This window comes from Pavona decussata, unplaced genomic scaffold, assembly GCF_977016875.1.
Source record: "Pavona decussata unplaced genomic scaffold, jaPavDecu1.1 SCAFFOLD_96, whole genome shotgun sequence".
NCBI lineage: Eukaryota > Metazoa > Cnidaria > Anthozoa > Scleractinia > Agariciidae > Pavona > Pavona decussata.
In genome coordinates, this window is record NW_028145513.1 from 2,185,558 (window position 1) to 2,209,985 (window position 24,428).

Genomic DNA, 24,428 nt, shown 5'->3' on the forward strand with positions numbered 1-24,428 from the left:
GACTGCTTTGAGGTAGATGGCGAACTGTAGGGACGACTTTTTTAACAATTCTCTGGGGCGAAACAACACACACAAAACGCTTGAAACGTTGCTGATCGTGGCTTTCCTCGCAAGCGCTTTTGCAACGACGTGAAGATTTCCCATCTTGTGGATCCACTTCAACTCCAAGATCGATGTGCTTTAAAAAGATCGGCTAGAGGAATGCTGGCAACTCCAGCTCTTTCCCGGATCTTAAAAAAACATTTCTGTGGAAATATACTTGTTTTTCTTCCCGAAATCGCCGACTGCTATTTTAAAATAAATGTTACAAAATATGCGGTATGTATCTGAAGGTTTCGCTGTTAGCTTCACTGCATGTGTTCCGCTTGTATTGAAATTCACTTTGCAAATAGCTGATGTACTGTACTGTATTTTCAAGCCTACACTCGAAAGACTTTCGCAACTTCATTTTATTTCCCAACTGTACTTTGTTTCGAAATGGTACAGAAACGGTACTGTAACAAGGACTATCGTATTTCCTTCAATTTGACATGTTTATCTGTGGGGAGTATATTTTTTGTTTGATTCAATTAGTCGAGGCGACAAAGTCTCGGCACGCCCCTCGAACACGAGACAGTGAGAAGCTGTTACAGTCTCCCTATTTTTCCCGCCGCCTCCCAACTCCACTCCCCTCCCCTCGGTAGTTTAGACACTCTCCCCAGATTGCGCTCGCTTTTACAAACCAAGATGGTGGCAGCTCCATCGAAGCATACCGGTCTCGAGAATCCCACGGGAAAAATAGGGGGACTGTGAACAGTCTAGAACGTCCGAGACGGGTAGCTTTTCCACTCGGACAGGAAACATATGATCCAATTTGTCCGATTGGGCGACCACGTTGTACGAAAAAATTAATGAACTTTTTTTCTTGTCTTTGGATATAGAATGAATCATTCTTTCCATATTTGATAACTTACTGCCATAAAAAAGTAGCTTTAACAGAAAATAAAGTATCATTTTGCGTAAGTTGTGTGTTTCGTTACGCGAAGCCTGTCGCCATTCGCCATTAATTTTCATGTGAGTCCAGCTGTACAGCATAATTGCAGGCGCATGACAACACGTGCTTGTCAGGCTACCTTTTTCTGTCGCTTGTGGAGCGTATCGACAATGTCTTCGTCTCAATCAAAATTATTGAAATTGAAACACCTGGCAGTATTGACGTGGATGTTCCTTCCAAAAAGAAAAGAAACGAAGATGACAAGAAAAAAGATGAAGCGAAACGTGTCAGAAAATTTCAGCCAGCTTAGCAGAAAGAGTTCGAGTTGGATTGTTATGAGGAACAAGCAGACAAATGCATTGCTCGACTTGTCGGAAGTATCCAGAACTAGCTGATAAAAGCAGCCCAATGTACATCGGATGTGGAGATGGAGTTCAAGGATTCAGAAGGGAAACACTGACATCCCATTCGAAAAGTCGTCGCCATGTTGTTTGCCATACCAGATCGCTAAATGACCAGAAACCGGAGGACAGGCCATTGGAAAAAATTTGTCAGATTTTTTGGGCAAGTAGTTTTGTGGTTCGGACAAGTAAAATACACATTGCACTTGTCCGAATGGACAAGCGAATCGAGAAGAAAGTTTCCTGCCCTGGTTAAACACCATAGCAGACCCAAAATGATGGAACAGTTTTTAATGAACGAAACTGTAAAACCAACAAACATCCTGCCCTGGTTAAACACCATAGCAGACCCAAAATGATGGAACAGTTTTTAATGAACGAAACTGTAAAACCAACAAACATCATGGGGGCAACAACCAAAGTCCTAGAAATATAGCTATCATGGCAACAACTAAAGTGCTACAAAAAGAGGTATCTGTACAGATAGTATGTGGAAATGTTATAATCAAGTGTCAACAAGGCCTGATTGACAGGGTATGGCTCAGAGACAATATTAAATAAATTGCCTGCATCCAGGTAATTTTATAAGCCGCACAAGTGCAAAAAAGCAACCTCCCAACTGAGCTCAGCCCTACTACAGGTATGCCCATATCATATCTTCAATGTGGGAAGCTGGATTGCTGACAGAAATTATTGGCCTCCCCACTGAACATCTATCAAATCTATTTTAAAGCCCAAAAAAGCCATGATTACCATCTGCATTGAAAAGAGTGAGTTTTTGCCTTTTCAGGCACTGAGCACCATACTATGTCTGTTCTTAACGACTGAAAAGTAACTCTTAATGCATTTGTAACTTAACCATTAGTTTTAAAACGGTTTACGTATATTCTATATTCTTATACATACCATATCAACATGCACATTCTTTATAACTGTTCTCCTTATATTTCTTATCAAACAAGTTACAAGTATTTTTTTTTTAACCATCAAGACATTTTCTCTTTGATTATCATTTCTTATTGGTTCTCATAACCCACATGCTTCATCACGTTTTGATATTGTGGTGAGAAATCTCCCACCATTTAGGAGCTTCTTGTGTTTTGGAGCTTTTTTGAAACAATGTTAGTTACACATAGTTATTGTCTTGCTGTCTTGTTTTGACACATAAAACATTGACTCAGATAATCATGAATATGGTGCTCCAGGCGTTCAGATAGCAAGGAGTGGCATAAAGTAAAATTTGATGTATACAAACAAATAATTGCTTTATTATTTGTTTATATTGCAATTTTCTTTGTACACTTTCTAAGTGAATATTCATGGCCATCATGAATGTTACAAATCATCTTCACACAGCGGAACAGTATTTCTTGAAAATATTTAAGCGTGAGGTCGATTATCTTGGATAATAGGAAACAATTTCCCAAAAAGTAATCAATCAGTCATTGGTTGTTTTTAAGAGGGACATTTTGGGTTCCTTAGAGAGTGTTAACTAGAAATGGCCGTGCAGTGTTATTACTGACTCGCTTAAGTTGTGCGAGTTAAGGATTTTGATCCTGAAATCAATGAAGAACTCACAAAATTTAAGCCAGAAATCCAAGTCGCTTAAGCTTGTTGGCATTTCACATCATACACCGCCACAGCCTGATATTTGAGAAATGGGACTTCAAAACAGCCAGCCACATGCACAGAAACAAACGGCGAGTCCAGGAGTAGATCTCGCAACTGGACAGATGCTGAGACACAAGGTCTGATCTCAGTCTGATGAGATAATTTCCCCATCAGTAAGAGAAATAACTCCCACACATATGAAAATCTCTGAAAACAGCTGAACCAATTATTACTGCAAGAGCAACATCTGACAATCCTTTGCACCGCCACGCAGAGTAAGGTAAAGGTAAAAAACCTGGAAGACTAATTCACACTTGTCAAAGATCACAACAACAGAAGCAGTAACTAGAGGAAGACCCTTCTTTAATTTGATTAATTGCGCAAAGTTGTTGCAGAAGGGGTTTAGAAGAAGGCAGTCCCAACTCATCGTCATCCCCGGATACCTCTGGATCACATAAGCTCAATTTGTAAGAAGGCAAGTCAAAGGATCGGCGTTCTCATGAGACTTGGAAACTTAAATCCAACAAAGGCTAAACTAGTACTTATTGTCAATCTGATTGGGAACCAGTCTTGTCTGGAGTTCCCCGGGGAAGCATATTGGGTCCGCTCTTATTTGTTTTGTATGTTAATGATATACCTACTTATTTGTCATGCCCTACAGAAATGTTTGCTGACGATACTGTAATACACAATCATTGTTCTCCTTCTTCTATATCTGACTCAGTTCAAAGTGGCCTCAAGCAAGTTGAAGTGTGCAAAAAAAAGAAAACAGTTGAAGATTGGTGCAACACATGGTTACTAGGAACTAATGCAAAAAAAATGTAAGTGTGTGAAGCTTAACAGAGCTAATGATCCTGCTAGGTGTACCTACACCTTAAACAGCGAAGTTCTTGAGCAAATGTCTACTCAAAAACACCTTGGAGTTCTCCTCTCAGATGATTTCTCACGAAGATCCTACATTCTCTCAATCGCGGCAAGAGCAAACAGGTTGTTGGGCCTACTCAAGCGCACCTTTGGAAAATGCCCTAAGGCATTGTTCACTGGTTACAATCATATGGTACACCCATTATAGGAATACGCTAGTCCTGTTTGGAATCTGCATCAGGTTTATCTACAGCTGTATCTGACAAACATGAAAGTCTCCAACGTAATGTAACAAGATGATTGTGGCAAAGGACACTCCCTATGAGGATCGGTTAAAAACTCTTAATTTGCCAACTCTACGTCTTCGTAGAGAATTCTTAAGTCTAGTTCAACTATTCAAATTTATTAAAGGAGATTCTGTTCCAAAATTAGACAATTATATCACTTTTAATACCAGGAAATCCAGAAACTACCATCGGTACAAGACTTTATAAGCTTTATTCAAAAACCAGCATATTTCCTTACTAATGATGATGATGATGATGATAAACTTTATTTCAGTGTCAAGTTTTCTAGCTGGCCATGTAAGGCCCACTAATAGGGGACACTAAATTACAATACTATCAACACTAACTAATTGATACATAAAAAAAATATTGCTAAAGATAAAATTTACAATGCCAATGAAATGTGAGATAAACTTTAAAATGCCAATGAAACGTAGTCTGATTTATCTTATAAAATAATACCTTTTAATCAACAGGTGTCCTTTTGTCTAAAAAGTGTCATTTATGTACAACATAGAAGGCAGTTACCAGCCCTCTGTGATCACTTGTTCAAGATCTACCTTACGAATTTTCTTTTTAAAGCTATAGATGGATTCTGCATTTTTCACATCCTTGCTCAATTTAGACCATATTACTGGACCCACATATCTTAGACTATGTCTGCCGTAAGTTGTTGTGTTGTGTCGAGGAATAAAAAAGTCACCAGAATTTCTCAGCCCATAGCTAAGATTATCTAACTTAAAAATGTCCTTTACATGCGGAGGGCACATATTGTACTTAGCCTTGTACATGATTATAGCTTTATCCTGTAATCGGCAACAGCCTAGTGTTGTGAGTTAAGCTTTTCTCAAGAGCTCATTGTATGAACTTCTCGTATCACAGTAGACGGCTCTTAACGCTCCATATCATATATAGTAGTATTTTATTACATATAGATTTTATTTTTTTAAAAACGTTCTCTGGTTAAAAGTTTAAAAACACTAAGCTTTCTATTGCCAGTCTACAATCTTTAATCTTTTTAAAGATTGTAGACTGGCAATCGAAAGCTTAGTGTTTTTAAACTTTTAACCAGAGAACGTTTTTAAAAAAAAATTTATTATGCCTGGTTACTCATCGATTTTTAAATATAGATTTTATATCAAAAATTTGTATACTAACATTTATTAAATTTAGATTCTCCTTTTTTTTTTTTTTTTGGGGGGGGGGGGGAGGATTTCTGCATTTTTCATTGTAAATTTAAGGGTACAACTTTAGTATGGGGATTTGGCTGTTCTTTGTTGTAACCTTTTGAAGTTTTTTTTTCATGGAGGTGTCATGGCGGCCAGACGCGTCCACTAGCGCTCCACCAAAATCTCGATTAACATCGCCGACCTCACTTAAAGGGGAAGAAAGTTGAATAGTATACTCGCTTAACCCATAAAACACCGTACCGGCCAAAACTGGCCGTGATTTTGGGCATCCTCGCGCTCGGTCCGCGTTCGGTCCCTACCCCTCCCTAGAAGAGATTTTTTGTCCCCTACTGTTCTCATTGCCTTCAGAAAGGACTGACCAATCAGAATCCACTTACTGCGCATATATTTTTAGGTCTTAGGGGGGCCCAGACAAAAGAGTTTTTTGTCTTTAGAAGCAGTGTCCAATTTCAATTTTTTTCCCCTCGTGGGCCGCGCGGCTGAATTTTTAGTCGCCGAGTTTTGCGTTTTCCAAAGGAAAACACATCTTTTCGAAATGGTAAATCGAAAGAAGAACTGCTAAGGAATACTCGACAGTTTCGACAGCGAAAGTCCAAGAAATAATGGCGAAGAAATTGCGCTTAGAGTACGAATTGTTGTTTTATCCAGGCGACGAGCGAGCGGACAGCTCAAATCATTATTCAGGCCACAGACCTTCTGCGAAAATTTAGAGTACTTCTGGGAATTCAACAGCCAAAAAATTACAGGTTTGATTGTGAATTTGTACTGAAATACTATTCTAATTGACCAATTTTTTGTACTCTGAACAGTTTTTGCGAAATATTTGAAAAACGTGCCCCGCACGGGTTGATAAATTCGCTTCGAATTGGAGTTGTTGTTCCCTCAAATCGCTTGCGCGTCGTTCGCCTCGCATTTATAATTATACGTGTTTCTTTCTAAGGCGTAAACAAAGACTTTTCTGAATAAATTTTTCATTTAGGAAAGCTTTCAGTGTGTATTTCTTTCTATTTTCATTGAGAAAACGTGACAACTGTGTAAATCTCGCGTAAACAAACACATGCTCTCAAGACGTATCAGATTTCATCCATGTGACACGTAGATCAAATTTCATCGAAATTTCGGAAATTTTTACCTTCAAGTTTGTTTTTTGGAAAATTTTGAATTGGCAACTAGTGTATTTTATTCCATAATTAGTAAGTTTAACTATCTTAGACTAAAGGGGTGTTGTTTTTTTTGCCCTGTAAGTTATGTATTTTTACTGCACATGGGGTAGGAAATAACCACTTTGCCAATTTTGCTGAATTTTGAAAAACCTCTGGAAACGGCTGTTGCGTAATGGGTTAAAATGAGCCTAACTTTAGAAAGTTTAAGAGAAGTTTGGAACAAAGAATTCCTGCCGAACATCCGCAGTGAAATTCACAAGGAGTTCGACTCTCTCAACGCAAGCGTTCGCAACTTAAACTGAAGATTCGATGAGCTCGAAAAAGCGCACAGCTTTATTTCAATGAAATATGATTCTGTGATGGAAGCAATACAAGCTTTGAAGAAGCAAAACCAAAGTGTAGAAAACCAGATTCATACGATTGAGGAAAACGTAAGTGCTCTGAACAGCAGTGGCGATGATGTTGAAGTGAAACTACATGAACTTGAACAATATGTTGAAAATTGGTTCCCTTGTGCATAAATTACAATACAATCAAAAAGAAACACCCCCTGCACTCCATGATCTTGTTTCCCTAGCTTCTGATATCCATAAATATAATACCAGATTTGCCACTAGTCAAAACCTGTACAGACCATTTTCTAGAACTAATTATGGTTTAGCACGGTTTAGAGTAGTGGCATCACAAACCTGGGAAACAATTCCAATGGAAGTTAAGTGTCTGCCCTACAATGATTTTAAGAAAAAATACAAACTTTTTTTACTTGATGATAGCCATGCAAACATAAATAATATTTAAAAAAAAATAACGTATACCATATACTTATATATTTGCTATAAACACTTTTTTTCCTTACTGTTGTATTTTCCACTCCTAAGTCTAATTTAACTAGCAGAGCTCTTTAACCAGTATTATCAATTCTACTTCCCCCTATTTTATTTAACTGTACAGAGGTAGTGGCCAACACAAAAGCCTTGCTCCTTTGGCCACTACGCACTTCTTCCGTAGAATATAAAATCACTAAATAAATTGCTTTGCACGTTTAATTTTTTTGTTGCTATAAATTATATTGTATTTCGTTGTAAAAAGTGTGAATAAAATTGAATTGAAATTTGAATTGAATTGCATTGCATTTCCTTCTTCAATAAATTTGTTATAAATAAATAACAATGTTTTACGCAGTTTTAAATAGTTTCAATTTGTCTTTTTTTAGTATCTATTTATTCTGTGTCCCCAAATTAGTATGGAATTTTCCCAGGCTATAAGGCATTGACCGTTCATAAAGTTTTCTATCCTATCCATCCTATCCTATCCTCAACCTCTAAGGACCCAGAAGAAGTGAATGACGATCTCTCTTTCTCTGAATCCTTATTTTTCAAGCAAAAGGGATCAAACAAAGCCTGGTAATGTCTGTTGTTAAAGGGCAGCTGCTAAGAAGCCAAAGAAGGTGGAGGAGGGTGAGAAGAGTACTAACGCAGAATACTTTGCCTTTCTTAACGAGTTCCTAAAACAAGATCACAAATTTTTGAAAGGCAGGCTAAGAAGTAAAGTGAGAGAGAGAGCTGAAAAGTCAGAAAATTAATGATGTTCAATATGGTGAATGAGGTCGCCAACATTTTTAAGGGAAAAGCAATTAAACTGAGATGGAATTATTGAACAGTTTAAGAATTCAATAATGAACTGATATGGAGTTCACAGATGCTTTGTTATGTTATGTTCTGTGCCCTCGCAGCACTCATCAAAATTTGTAGTACTGCAAACAAATGGTGAATGCTTATGTACAGTATATCTATTTGATTTCTTGCACTGGTTTTATTTACTAAATAAAACAATATTGCAGCTATAAGAATGACTCTCCTATTTTGTTTCGTAACCTTGAGCCTTCTCATGACAATGTGCCACATTAACAAATACAAGATTTCACTCTTTTACTTCTGAGGTGTGTTAAGTTTCACGTTGATGAGCTAACAATCTGTTCTTAGTGGATAAAATACCGTGTGCCATCATGCCTTTGTGGAATATTAATGATTTCATTGTTCAACGAATGTCACGTAGTCCGCCAATGACAATTTGATGCTAACAGTGTACCATCTCTTTCTTTATAAGCAGATAAAATACCCTGTGACATCTTGAACCTTTTACCCCACTATTACACGTATCAACATACACCTTCTTCTTACTGTTCTCCTTATATTTCTTATGGAACTACTTTCAAGTATTTGCTTCTAAAACACCAAGACCTTTTGTCTTTGGTTAACCTTAAATATTTGTTCTCACAAAGGTTACACAAACCATCTTAAGATGAGAGGTAGCTTTGACATAAATTAACACACAGGGAGTCAGTAGAAATAATCGCAGGTAGTTCATGCCAATTGCATCGGACTGAGAGCTGCGTAATTTCAAGGTCTATTAAAGAAGTAAAAGTAGGCTCACAGAAGCATGACTAGACACAGAAGATGAAAAAGATCTAAGGGTATCTAATTGGGGAAAGCAGAGAGTTTGCTATCACTCTCTAAAAGACTGGAATGAATTAGAGAGAGAGACCAGAAATGCACCGAATATTGCTACTTTTAAGCGAAACATGCCAGATTTTTTAATTAACCCTATCAGTAAGAATTTTTTTAGTTTTAGCTTCTTTGCTTTGATCATTTTTTATCAATTTGAAGTTTTAAACCCCATCGATGATATCTTTGTAGTTTCAGCTTCTAGTTTGAATTGCTGTTTTTATCAGTTTGTAATTTTGTCTTATATATTGTATTTTTTAACCTTTTGTATATTTAATCTTTATAGGACCTTTCTGAAAACCACGTTAAGTGACCGGAAGCTTCCTAATAAAAGATTATTATTATTATTATTATTATTATTATTATTATTATTATTATTATAACTCAAGAGAGCGAGAGATTAAGCGACAAAATGCATCAGAAGCTAGCATGGACAAGGCCTGCGTGTTGAGAAAACTGCTGACCAAAAAGCTGAATAGTCAAGGAACCCCCCAAAACAGCTCAGCTTCCCAGTTCATTTACTCAGGGTGAATCCACAGCCTTCTGCCAATAAATCTGGTGGCCTCTGTTTCTCATGTGGCAAACCAGGCCACTGGAGAACTGCTTGCCCGCATATATTTCTGCCAATTTCCCGAATCAAAAAGCCAAGTGACCAGTCGGGAGTGATGCCCAAGAGCAAGACCAAGAATCGGAAGCCTTGCCACCGTTGGATTCTGGGCCTCCTTTTTCAGAGGATTCATTGTTGACTTATGAATTTAAATCAATCGATGTTGCCGTTTCAGTAAGAGGCAGATTGCGTAAATCTCTTAGTTCTGGAGAGACATGCCTCTCTTCATTATTGACACCATTGAGTTTGGCTACAAATTGCCACTGCTTCAAATTCCTCCACCTTTTGTTGCAAAGAACAATATCTCAGCAATTCAGGAATCTGCCTTTGTTGAGTCTGCTATTAGTGAACTTCTTAGTTTGGAATGTATTTCAGAAGTATTCGCGCCTCCAGCAGTGATAAACCCACTATCTGTTTCTATTCAAAAGTCATGTTAATCATTATCTCTTTAAGTTCAAGTTCAGATGTGAAGTTGTTTCTATTGCAAGGGAGGTGTTGAACCCTGGGGATTTTATGTTTACATTTGATTTAAAATCTGGCTATCACCATGTAGAGATTTTTTTTTTTGGACTTCATCCTGTCACACCAGATATTTTTAATTTGAAGTCTTGCCCTTTGGCCTTAGTTCGGCGCCCTATTTATTTACTAAGCTTCTCAAGCCGTTAGTTAAGAAATGGAGAACTGAGGGCACGTCGATAGTCATTTTTCTTGAAGATGGCCTGGGTACTGCTGCCAATTATATCAAAGCTAAACTCTCTAGTTTAGCTGTTCACTCTGATTTGTTAAAGTCCGGTTTTGTTCCAAATGAAGTATAATCCATTTGGGAGCTATCTCAAGTGATCACCTGGCTTGGAACTGTTATTAATGCTAAGGAATGCATGTGATGAATAGGAGAATTCAATCCCTTACGGAAGATTTATTGTTTCTCTTGGGATCGGAGGGCTCCCTTTATCAGCTTTGCAAGCCCGCCAGTGCGTGTGGTAAAATTATTTTGCTTGGAAACTGTGTCGGGAAAGTAACTAGGCTTATGACCAGAAATACCTTTGCTGTTGTTAACTCTACCACCAATAGGAATTCTCTCATTTCCTTAACGCCTGAATGCGTGGACGAATTAAACTTTTGGAAAGGTAATCTACGGCCAGCCTTTGTTGCGTTTAGTTCTAAGGTTTCGTTTTTGTTTAATTTTTTAATATTGTCATGTGGAAGCCATTTACTTTTGTATGTAGCCATATCCTCTCTTAAGTAGCGGCTACTTATAAGTGTGCATACCATGTTTTACATAGGATACCCTGAAACCCCCAGGGTGGCACCACTGCCTTGGTAGGAGGTGCATGTTCCCCATTTTTTCCACCTGCTGGTTTTTAAGGGTTTTAGTGTCCAGCTTGGGTGCACTTAGTTTTCCTTTATTGTAATCGGCTTTTGTGAGTATATTAAAGCTAAATAAATGGCACGGTGGCTTGGCTGGCCAACACGCCCATATATCATCACTTTAGGCGCCTGGTTGAGCAGTGGAGGCAAAATCAAGACAATCCAAGCTCTAAAACGAAAACATGGTGATATCGAACAGTACTCTCAAAAATTTAATCTTGAAATTCATGGGATTCCCAAGAAAGAGGAAGAAAATGTCTGTCAAATAATTCTCGAATTGGCTGAGGTGATAGATGCAGATATTCGGAAAGAGGAGGTTGACATTTGTCATTTCCTTTACAGTATGTAAAGCAAGCCCAATAGTTGTGAAGTTTACAAATTATGATTCAAAACACGAAATTTACAGCAGGCACTTAAGGCTTAGGAAGTTAAACCTAATGGAATAATTTGGCGTGGAACACTAACGCACCCTGTTGTATTCAAAAGTAGAAAAGAAAGTGAAAGATAATATTATAATATTAATTTTTTGGAATACTTGGACTTTCAACAGACATTTTTTTCTGAATACAGCTCCAACAGCATATCCTATTCGCATCGAGTCAGAAGACAATATTAGTAAACTTTAATCAAAACAATGAGTTATTATGATCTAAACAAACTGCTTAGTGATTTGTTTTTCTTCTTTTTTGGATCTTACGCTGCTTAAATTTTCCAAAATTTCATTAGTAACATCAGCATTTAAATCTGTTGTAAGCAGTTACTTTAAAAAATATTAAGTGTTATAAGGAAGCTTTTTTCCCAGAAGAATTAGTTGAGTTGTTTCGTTGTAAATTTTCTTGTTGATACTTTGGTGTACGTTGTGCTCAGTTTACCGGTACGTTTATTGTTTATCTTGGTGAATAGTCAATCGCATACAAATATACTTAGTAAAGATGTGTGATGCAGTGTGGCTGGCATCTTCACTACTATATTTATTTTTCTTCTATAGTTAATTTTCAGTTTCAAGTAATTTTACAGCATTAAAATGCTTCATCCAACTTTTTACCCCTAGTAACGTAGTGTAGTAACTTAATATGCATTGATATTTACATCATCATACAATCATGAAGAGATCACATGATTACTGTAAATAAGCATAGACACATGGTCTGAAAATATAATCAGAAGTACACTACAGTGTCTTCACTCATGTCTTTCTAACAAACCCAGTTACACGTCACGACGTAAACTGTTATCGATTGTACTCAACTGTGTTTAAGTAATGTAGGCCACGTCAATTGTAATTACCCTTTATTCTCATTGCTGTTTATTTGTATCAATAAACTTAAAGCACAAAAAAATAGGGCATGCAGGTGTGGGTCCCCATTGGTCTATGCTGAAGGAAAATATGACCTTATCTTTTGAACAATTTATGTAATAACAAATTTAGCAAAATGTTACAATTCATCTTGCACCATCAAGGCTGCTGCCTACCAAAAATTTCAAGGAGTCCCACAACAGCAAAAGCAGAGAAGTTCAGAGCCCAATGTGCAAAATGTTACAATCTACAGTAAAAAGGTTAGGTGCCCAGAGCAATAAGCTGAGCGCCCCAGGCAACCTGACTCCTGATAGCTAGCAGCCTTGATCATTAGAAATCCACTGGACAAAAATAATATACTTTGACATGCAAAACATAAACACAAGAGATTTTTGGCTGGTTAGCCCTCACAAAAAAACCAAAAGTGTCGAGAGATTTCTCTACTGGAGATGGTAAATACCTGCAATGTGTTCCCCTGTCCCTAAATGCAACTACAACCAGGTTGTGAGTGTACAGTGGTATCCAGGAGTGGCAGTCTTTGCCTCAGCTACTGCATATGAAGGTGGTTGCTGTGAAGGTGCATTTCCTGCCATTCCCATTTGGCATAACTTCTTTTCCCACTGGTTACTTATTCTTTGGTTGGCCTCCGACCCCTGCAGAGATTAGAGAGTAACTTTGAGGACGTGAGATCAAAAGACAAACTTGAATGTCGACAGTTAGCTATGGTGAGTGATACTAGTAAACTTTCCCTTACCACATGCTTTCCACTGACTGGATACCATTAATTTTGTGAAAGAGGCATCTGGCAACTGTTCTTGGTTGGTGTTCGTGGCTCTGGAAAAAAAGACAAGAATTCAAGTTCTATATCTGCTGCAATACAATAAGCAGTGACCACAAGTTGAAAGACGGGCACCATGTCCTGGTATTCACTGTTCCCTTACTGTCCTTTAAAGTTCTTCATGAGAGTTAATGCATCTTTACTACCTTTCTACTACTTTTTATTTTCTCTTAACCCTTTAAGTCCCAGTAGTGACCAGCATCCAATTTTTCATTACGATAAAATTATTCACTGTTGATCAACCACTCAGGTTATGAGGATAATGGAAATGATCACCGAGGACAAGTTGTTTTGATGTGTAAACAAATTCTCCTCACTAGTACCATAAGAAATATTTGAGAACTGTTATGAGAAAATGAATATTGATATCATGGCTTAAAGGGTTAACAATAGGAGTCTGTCTATAAAAGTTTGGTATCCTTTACAAGAGAGAAATTCTCTGGATAAAAAGGGAAAATTATAGCAACATTACTCAATATCCTGAACAACGAAAACCACAATTAAGGTGGCCGAATACAGTTTCTTAGTGTACAGGTGTTAGAAGAGGTTATTTGGAAACTATGTACTTCTGGACGCTCAAAATTGGCACGGTGTACGACTAACTAAGAAGGAATGTATTTTCGTACATCTTGTTGAGCTAAGTACCGTTTCCATGGCAAAGTGGCGAACTATTAAACGTCCATAAATAGTAGGTTTGCTTTATTTTTAGAAAATGTACTCATTAGATTTTTTCCATTTTTTTGTATCCAGAAAAACTCACAAAACACTGACACAGTTGCACTACTTTCATGTAATTTTAACAGAGAGACCTCCCGTAAATATTGATTTTGCATTTTAATGTTTTGTGAAGATACCCTCTGTTAGATTTAGGTTTCTCTTTGTAGGCGAGTTACGCTTTTAGGGAACTATTTTCATGCCAAATGTCACGAAATTCTAATGAGCGGTTTCTTAGAAAACAGTTCATTTCCACGAAAACATCCAGTCACAATTGTTTGGTCAAATGCGCATGCATGGCTTTAATTGGGTATCATGGCAAAGATGAAAAGCATGTAAAAGGTCTTGGTGAATGGCTTTTTTGCTCGGAAAGAAAAGATCAAAGGCTCCTCTGAGCCAACCGTGAATGCAGATGACACATCAGTAATTGAAATTAAGACAGCTGCAGACACTTCCTTGAAAGCTAAAAGAAATTATATCTTTGCCCAATTATGTAACGAGAAATAACCATTCTTGTACTGTACAAATCGTTTTGGCCCTCGTGCCCGGCTTTGCGGTGAGCCCACCCGTAAAAACCGCCAGCTATGCAGGCTACTTTGCTCGAGCTGATCTCACGAAGGGAAATTTGTTGAACAAAGTGTCGCACTACATTTCATGCCCAGCCTAAATGCGTGAAATTTTTCCTTTGGAGTTCAGTCCACGCAATCTTGAAGTAAAAATAATTTGAAATATGACTAACTTTTGCTAAATAAGAATTTTTTCAATGAGAGCTAGTTGTCGTCTGTATTTTGCTTCATTTATATTCAATGAACGCACTGAAAAGGTTTTGATCCTGTACACATGCATTTCAATAAATTCTCCACGGTATGTATTAAACAGTTGATCAAAATTCATCGACCACGTCTTTTTGCTTTCCCAATGGAAATTGCGAAAATGAAACATTTTTTCCCTTTTGAACCTCTATGAAAGCTGAAGAGATCAAAAATTGTTCATTTCACCAGAAATTTGCATAATTTTGTTTACGACGTCACTGATGCGTGACATGGCACTTTCAGCTTTCGCATGACAACTGACAGCCAAACTAATGTTTTTCAGCAAACTAATTTACTCGATATAATACTTTTGTATGTGAAGCAAAAACATGATGAAAGATGTCGAGTTTTCATGTATGCAAAAAGTTATGATTAGCAGTGAACTTATCAGTTAAGAGTGCTTCTTTCAGCCAGACTTTTCTGGCGGGAAATATTTTTTGGCGGCAAACTTTCATGTCACGTAAATGCTCTGGTTTATTCAAAGAGCTTGCCGACAGTCCACTAACTGAATTTTTAAATTAAATTATTTTTTTAATTCAATTATTTTTACATTCTGAAAAGACACAGAAAACGAAAAGACCTATAACTTTAATCAGATTCAACAAAAAATCTCCATTCTTTCACGAAAATGATAGTCAAATTATTCTCTACAGATTGAATGAGAATATCCTGACATGCCGTGAACAGAAAATTTTTGCATGTTGTTTCCACTAATTGAATTTTTCAGTTCAGTTATTTTTAAATTCTTAAAAAACACCGCAATTTGTGGAAAAAAACCAAAAGACTTATAACTTTGCTCAGATTCAACGAAAAATCTCCATTCTTACACTAAAATGATTGTCAAATTATTCTCTACAGATTGAATGAGAATATCCTGACGCGCCGTGAACAGAAAATTTTCGCGTGTTTTCTTCCACTAATTGAATTTAAAACTCATTCACTGAGCATGCCCAAAAGTTAACAACAGAACCGACCAACCAAGCGGAAAGTCCACTACAGTCAACTCTCTCGTAAGCGACCACCCTTGGTGCACGACAAAGTGGTCGCTTACGAGAGGTGGTCGCTTACGGGAAAGATCAATAAAATAAGCCTAATGCTGGAGTGATAAATTAATTACCTAAAAATATTACCCTAGCAGCTAAAATTAGGCAAATAGAAACTAATTTATTTGATTTTTTCACATCTATTCATTCTTCTGACGAAACTTTGTGTAACATTTTGGAACAGATCACTGTAACAATTCCCATTTACCTACAGATCTAATTATAGTAATCTTCTCTGTCTGTAAACTGTCAGTTATCGGGGGTAGCGTCATTAAAAATCGAACTTTTGTTGCTTCTGAGTAATTATTTACTCAGATCATACGCGAATATGTTGGGTGGTCGCTAACCGGAAACGGAAAACAAAAAAATATGTCAAATTTCTGGCCTAAAAAGTGGTCGGGGTCCCTTAGAAATTTGAGTGGTGGTCGCTTACGAGAGAGCTCTTGAAACAGTATTTAACTGAGAAACAAAACGGTTGTTTACAAAGTGGTCGCTTACGAGAAGTGGTCGCTTTGAGAGAGTTGACTGTATCGCTATAACTCGTTCATTACGCATGCGCGCATTCACGAGTTAAAAAGGGTCCAGAAACGAGAAAATTAGTTATTAAGGATCAAAACTTAACGTTATTATCCATTTCATGTGAAATTGAGGGATTACTTTATCAACTGCCGTATTTGCGTAGCACAACCCTAGCGCGCGCTTAATTGCATCACTAACAGAATCTGTAAAGCGTGCGCAAACTGTGTTCGGCCACCTTAACAGGAGGCATTCGGCTTGAGCCATTGATAATACAGTGTGCTATGTGCAGGCATAGCCTTGCACTCACAAGATGAGCATAAGTTTTACATCAATCTCGCTTGGTTTGGGGATAAACACAAATTGTAAGCAAAGTGCTCATGCAATTACAAGCTGTGAAAATTTCCACTGTCCAAACAACAAAGGGAAAGTTCATTAAATTATTTTGTACACGCCTATAATACAAAGCTAAATCTGCATCTTTAACCTTTGTGTATCTAAATTGCCTTTTTGCAGTTACAACAGCAACATCCCGGTCAAAAGCCACTTACATGAATAAGCCATTTTCTTTCCTTCTGGGTGGGTCTTTTTCTACTCCTTCTTTGGAGGTCTCAAATGTCTGCATTCCTACATTCTCCAGCTTTTACTAGTTGAGAGACAAACCTTAACAACAGTTACAAGTGAACACAAGTAAACGCAACAGAACTGAACAGGAATATAAAAAGACTTAGCAATACTGAATATAGATACTAGTTAAACATTTTCCACTAATAAAACAAAGTGAAGTTGAACACTTATTAGGACTCCGATTGTTATAATTTCAATCACTATGAAAGATTTCTTTCAAATCCAATCTGACAAAGCAATCTATTTCTTGTGTTATATTTACTCAGTGAACTGCAGACATCAAAATATCATCAACTTTTTTACCAAGGCAGCCTCTATTATTTGCCTATAAAGAATAAAAAAATTAAACAAAACAAGCCTCATTGCCAACAATGTTAGAGTAATAATATTGTTTTACGTCAAACTTGAAAACGTTTCACCACTAATTTATCTATCTAATTTGTTGTCCCTTCAATGTCATATAAAAACAGGGAAAAAATTTTTCACTTGCCCGAGAGGAGCAGATTTTTGATTTGGACAACTAAAACTCATGAAGCACTTGTCCAACAGGATGAGTAAAATTTTTCACAGTGGTTAAATTTTTTCATTCAGCTTTCTTAAGGTCTGGAGTTGATAACCTGCACGAATAAAATACTGAGAAGTGACTTGTTCAAGTGTTTGTTTCTCTGTGCAATACTTGCTGTGTACATGCACCTCTTGTTTCGGCTCAAACAGAACGCGAAATCCATGTCAGTCTTCAAGTAGATCACGATTAGTCTGCTCAATCTTTGGCAAAATTAAGCACAAGGAAAACAATAAGAGACGATCTCCATCAAACGAGGAAAACATCTCCACAACAATGAAGAGTCTTGTGTTCGTACATGTAAATTCAACCAAGCCTGGAAGAAAGAATTTTCATGAGTTGAATTTGACAAAGCCAAAAATGAAATGTTTGAAGAGTTTGTCGTAAATATCCCTCCGTTTGTGACAAAAGTAGCCGCCTTTTTCTGGGTATTGTTGGTTCATCATCGACTAGTTTTCATTGTAAAAGCTTGATCAGCCACAATAGCAGCCGAAGCTACTACTTTTGTTTTGAAAGAGAGAAAAACTAGACTAGACTGGAGCAGGCGCCATTGGTAAGAATGAACAGGAAGATCAACAAAGAATCTCAGGTGAGACTTGAAAAAGAGAAGAAGAAACTCACCCTAACAAAATTTTCAAATTTGGGTATTCTTCAGGAGAAAAATGGCTAAAACTTTGGCCAACACTACAGAAATCCTACGGCATGCAAGGCTTTCATTTCTGCAATTGCAGATCACGAGAAAAACAAAATTCAAAATGATGTGTGATTCCAGCTACTTTTCTGTATTAGCTGACAGCAGCACCGACTCAGGCATTATTGAACAGGAGTGGAGAATTGAACAAAACCGGAAAGTAACCTTAACTTTGCTTGAAATTGTTCAAAAAAAAAAATGATGGTCATTAAGAGATAACCAGTACAAAATATTTTTTTAAATTCAAGGCCGTTTCAGTTTTTTAATGTTTTACTGGCGTATCAACGGGTTCAATTATTATGTCAAAATGTGGGAAATCCGCTTTTATAGCGTGTTTTCTTTGTTGCCCTAGGAATAAAATAAGTTGGCCCCGCAGAAACTTTTACAGATTTACTAATTACAATGTCTACTATAAACTAGCAATATAGTTTCATTTCTAGAACTGATGTACTTTTAGAGAAATTCAAGAAAATATGTTGCCTGTTTAACCCATCAATTAAAATGGCCGAAACACTGAGATATGTCCAGGATAGACCTTCTTAGCAAGAATTTGCTAGCAAATTATTTTCGCAAAAGTAACAAGGATTTTTCTTGCTAGCTAAAAGTATTCATTACAAATATCGCAAAAATCGCAAGAATAACAAATGTAACAAGATTCAAGACTTAGATGAAGTTGAAGGCAAGAAGGGCCCCGAAATGTCCGCAAATATCGCAAAAGTAAGAAGGATTTTCCTTGCTAGCTAAAACCGTTCATTACAAATATCGCAAAAATGGCAAGAATAACAAATGTAACAAGATTCAAGACGTAGAAAAAGATGAAGGCAAGAAGGGCCCCGAAATGTCTGCAAATATTGCAAAAGCAACAAGGATTTTTCATGCTAGCTAAAAGCATTCATTACAAATATCGCAATTACAAATATCGCAAGAATCGCAAGAATAACAAATGTAACAAGATTCAAGACGTAGGAAAAGATGAAGGCAAGAATGGCCCTGAAATGTCCGCAAATATCGCAAAAGTAAGAAGGATTTTCCTTGGTAGCTAAAACCGTTCATTACAAATATCGCAAAAATCGCAAGAATAACAAATCTAACAAGATTCAAGACGTAGAAAAAGATGAAGGCAAGAAGGGCCCCGAAATGTCTACAAATATTGCAAAAGCAACAAGGATTTTTCATGCTAGCTAAAAGCATTCATTACAAATATCGCAATTACAAATATCGCAAGAATCGCAAGAATAACAAATGTAACAAGATTCAAGACGTAGGAAAAGATGAAGGCAAGAATGGCCCTGAAATGTCCGCAAATATCGCAAAAGTAACAAGGATTTTCCTTGCTAGCTAAAAGCGTTCCTTACAAATATCGCAAAAATGGCAAGAATAACAAATGTAACAAGATTCAAGACTAAGAAGAAGATGCAAAACTTAGAAAGGGAAATGGTTAAGTAGGGCTGCGAGAAGACCGCAAATTTCGCAAAAGTAACAAACTTTTCCTTGACATGTGTAATGACTGAGCAACAAATATGGCGAAAATAGTAAGGATGACAAATTTAACCTGCTTCCTTTTTTCTAATTCCTTGTTTTCTTTTTCTGTTATTTCTTATTTTCCGGATCTAAAACAGAAGATATGTGGAGATTTAGAAATGTTGGCTGATTTTCAACAGCAGACTGTAAACGCACGTACAACAATAACCGTGGCAGGAATTTTATAATTTTATTAGACTTTATTTAAGAATTAAACTATGTAAAAAGCTATTTGTTAGCTCACAATAAGTTGATACTTAAATATTCGAAGAGCTAAAGATGCAAACCTCTCCCCATTAAGAGTCCAGAAGGCTTACAAGGTCTCTGGGCTGTTAGGGAGGCTGTTACCCGAGTTTGGGGCTCGGTGGGAATCTTTGATTTGCAAATCTGCAAGTTGGACAGAGGACCTACATGTACACGTTTCAAACCATTTGGCATCAATTGGCTGGACAAAACAAACGATTGAAAAAGTCTAGGAATGATACAGTATAAACTCTTCTATAGAGGAAGACAGGAAATAAATGCTATATGTTTTTGTCATAAGTCCTTAATCTTTTCTAAAGTGACAAATCAGCAACCGAAGCTTCAAAAGTTAAGTAAGGTGAAACAGAATAATATCTTAAGAGGATGGGCATTTAGGGGGTATCGAATTGTCCCTTAAAATTTTCTAGTGATTTTCTTGTTGTTTTGGGGGAAAACACTCACTAAAAAGTTCGGTAAACTCTCAACATTTACCTAAAGGAAAGGAAAGAGAATGGAATCGTCCTGGTGAAGTGAAAATTTTTTTTCAGCTACAATGAATGTGAGTTGAATTGGTGAGTTGCTCTGCGTGTAGTATTTTAGATAGAGTTGATTTTGTAAAATTTATTGTCTCAAGTGGAGTCCCAAATTGATAAGTTCTCTAGGTTTGCAATGACTGTATTTAAATCATAGAGTAGTGGAAGTTGCGTTAAGTGTTTAGAGCAATTCAGAAAAGTATTTTTCTCAAGTTCGCCGAAGAAGCTCACGTTTTTAATTTAGCCGCCCCTTGCTTGTTGTAAACAACAAAATCTTATCAAAGTTTCGTCCAGTTTTCTGATTTACCCGCTCTTTTTTTGGCTTATGTTTCCATATAATCTCAAAATCTACTGTTTCATTCAAGAATTAATGATTGGAAGCCGAAAATTGTGTAAAAATGTTTATTATTTAGGCCACCGCGATATCGGCTGAAAATGGTGAGTTTGCCGGATTCTATTAAATTCTTCCCGCTCTTGCAAAAATCTAAAGCAAAAATTTCCGCACAGCCCCATACATTAATTATGCATGCTGATGTATTAATTATGTATGCGCTTCATTGTTTTTAAAGACAATAAGCTATTCCCATGTGTTTTGCATATATACATTGCAATTAATACTTACTGGGTCAATAAAAGAGGATTTCATCGTGTCATGACTTTTTCTCCACTTCTCTCTCCATTTTCCCAATCCCATTTTCTTTATTTCTCTACCCCAGCCCCCTAACGCTTTTCTTTATCTTTTTTTTTTTTTTTTTGGTCTACCTACCATACCGTGTCTTGAACTGAAGCCGTACTGTTAGCGTTGGATTCACTGTCCATCTGCTTTACCACTAGACTACGAGGAATTTGTTGGAAATTACCCCTCAATAAATATATTTTGTTTTTTGAAAGCCAATTAAAAATCTACATAATAATACAAAGGCAAATTTTTCCTGTGCGTTGCACTTGCCTTGCAATTCTCACGGAAAAATGCGTCACCTTTGCCCCTTGATTGGCCGGTCTCGGTTTGGGTCTTTCTCCTAGTCAAAGCCCCATGCAACCATGTTATAGTGAGTTGTAGAGCGTTAACGAGTCTTCGCCGACGTCACTTTTTTTAGTTATTGCTTATGCTCCGAATCGTCGTCTTATTATTTTTGTGTCCTTTGCTGTTTCGTCCATCACTTCCCCTACGTCAATGCCATGCTACTGCGTCTGTAATTTGACTGACCTTCGCCCATCATTCCAAGCCTTTACTCGCCTTTTAAAGTCGCCTAATATCCTTGCGGATTACGAATGGTGAACAGAATAGTACAAGGAACACAATCTAAACGCGTCGTCCATGAAATGTCCGCCAGTTGGGTGCAAGAAAGCCCTAACGACAAGCAATATTGGCGTATATTGTAAGATGCCAACCTTTACGAAGTTCACCAGGACTGACAAACCATTGTAGCGCTCTACCCGCACTTCGAGATTCGCCGGAGGAATACGAAATATCAGATACCGTAACACATGAAGCCTGCACGTCTATGCAAGCGAGAACCTCTGGCTTTATTTTAGGAACAACAACAGCAAAAATAGAACGTAAAATAAAAAGAAAGGTAAAGAAATACTTTATTTTTGATAGTTTACGGCAGTCGCAATTAAAAACCACTGGTTAATCTGCCGTTCTTTTTACTGCCCATGCGAAAACATGTCACTCAATCCTGAACATTTTAAAAAACGTGGACATTTTAAAATGCGTAAAAATTGCTAAAATTGTCAAATTTTGTTTAGTTTTTCCGTATTTTTTTTCTAAAATTTGAAGATTTTGGCAAAGCCCACATAGACTTAGAAAGAAAATACAAAAACTACGAGGAACAAAGCGCAGTAATCCCAATGGCGCACTATTGTTATCCCTATTGTTTCCTTTGAACAAAGACTGTATGCATAATAAATGTATGGGGCTGTGCGGAAATCTTGCCAATCTAAATTTTTCGTTCTCAATAATTGTTTACTCCCTTTAAGCCATTATAAAGTTAGAGCCTTAAGATAATTTAGGATTCCTTGTTTTCCACGATTGCATGCTAATCCAAAAATGCACTGAAAATAAATCTTATACCGGCCGGCTATGAGAATTTATTTCCGAGCAGAACAATTTCATGTTCTGTTTTGTTTTGTTGTTGTAGTTTTAACTTGAAGATAAAGCCACATAATAAATCCTTTATTGACCAAGGTTGTTCGGTCAGGATGGCTGGATATTGGCCTCGTTCTTTTTTTTTTTGCGTTTTTCGTCTCGGTCCATAAAAACGCAAAAAAAAAAACTTGGCCAATTTGACCTCACGCTTGGTCAATAACGCATACTTCTGATAACACACTCACAACAGATGAAAGGTTAGTTATTAAGTAACGCAAGCTTAGAGTCAGCTTACCACAGTTCGAGAATTGATCCGTCCGTCCGGTCCATCGAGAGAAAATCGTTGTTCATTCAGCTAGGACACTTCAGCAACGTGGAGATGGTGGATGATTTTCGGTTGCAGTTCAGTTCATGGCGCACTAGAAGGCCTGTTGAATTGAAACAAACAAAACTCACCACGTATTCGTCGACGTTCAAAACGAAGTACAAATTAACCCCCTTTTTTAAGACCACCTTAGGGCCGTGAAAACGTGGTCGTAATAACGGGGTGGTGGAATTCATGAGGTTGTAAAACGAAGACTGTCAATTCGTCGGGGCACAAAAAAGTGGAGGTACCATAATTTTGACACCGAAAGCCCGGACCGAAAGTAAGATTGTCACATCTATAAATGACATCCACACAAATAAATGTTACAGCCACATAACCAAGACATTTTGTTGTACTTACTAGGGTGAGTATACAACAAGCAACATGCAGAAACACTGTGAATCAAACCAACCCCAGATCGGCTCCAGATCAGCGATGCAAAGATTCAAAACTTTCGCGCTACCGCAACCACATGCATGTGCGCGCGCGTTTTCCTGCAGGGCAAATACCAAATCTCGTCCCCAGAGCCCGCGCGCGTTTCGGGCTGACCAAAAGGAACGCAGCCTCTGGGAACGAGATTGGGCAAATACCGTGAGATAACCATCGATTTCTCTAGTCTTGACCCTCAACCAGGCTGAACCATTGGCTTTGACATAGGATTCAAGTAAACTTTAACTAAATGCTTTCATTTGTACTAAATCTGTAGTCAGCAAAAATCCGAAAGCAGATTTTATGAAGGAAACAATTTTTAACTGTGTTTAACTAAACAGCTTTTACACTGTAAACGTGTTTAAGGTTACTGCCATGTTTCGCGAGTGCCTTCAGGAAAATCTAGCGTACGCGCGCTGCTTTCGATAAAACCACGGAATTCTATAGATCACTGTAAAGCTGATAAATTGAAGTTTGCGAAAATATCAATGTTTTTTTATTTTGTTGGATACATAAGCGCTCAGAGGCCTGCAAACTCAAAACTAGCGACGTGTACTTAACTGAATTACCCACTCTCACGTAAAGGCGCACAACCAAACAGACTGCACAATATCAATCAGGAGATAATAGGCTAACAAAGTGTGTCAGGCTTTTTCTTTATTCCTATTGGTTTGTGAGAAAACCCATCCTAAAGATGGACAATGGAAAATTTTTGTAGTCCCGTCAGATGTTAACACGTCACGGGAAAAATATTTTGAATTTCGTAAAAGCCTGACACACTTTGATGCATTAATATCTGATGACCATTTTGGCCAAATTTCGTTGAAATCTGACAAATCTACATACCCTATTAATTCATTTGAAGATGGGGAATTCGCGCAAAAACATTTTCCGAGGGCGCTTTCCATTCGACCAAAAATTCCGGAATGAAATTTCGAGTATTCCATGTGACGAATGGAACAGTATTTTCCGCTTGGTTTGAACCAAGCCGTCCCAGTCCATCACGTACCATTTTTCGCGCGAAAATACCAAATAAACAAGGGAATCAAAAAATGGCGGACTCTTTGTCTATTTTACTTGCTTTAGAGTTGCTCGACTACTATGAAGTTGAAATAAGCGAAGTATTGGACGAGTACGACGACATAACGCTGTTCAGTGTGGGTAGCTCCTACATG

At 37.4% G+C, this 24,428-nt stretch overlaps 1 long non-coding RNA gene across 3 annotated transcripts in view; it reads right to left on the reverse strand.

Moving 5' to 3' along the window:
* The window catches only part of LOC146472903 (uncharacterized), a 68,508-nt gene extending 45,206 nt beyond the window's left edge, over nucleotides 1–23,302 (reverse strand). The window contains exons 1-5 of one of the 3 annotated variants that reach the window (XR_014866514.1): nucleotides 23,185–23,280; nucleotides 22,753–22,885; nucleotides 16,740–16,834; nucleotides 13,020–13,099; nucleotides 12,726–12,918 (exon numbers count right to left, since the gene is read on the reverse strand). This is a non-coding gene — a long non-coding RNA (uncharacterized LOC146472903). Of the gene's footprint in view, nucleotides 1–12,154; nucleotides 12,919–13,019; nucleotides 13,100–16,739; nucleotides 16,835–19,182; nucleotides 19,679–22,752; nucleotides 22,886–23,180 lie in introns of those variants that run through there. The other 2 variants (XR_014866513.1, XR_014866515.1) reach the window with 2 other exon arrangements.
* Nucleotides 23,303–24,428: the final 1,126 nt, after the last annotated feature.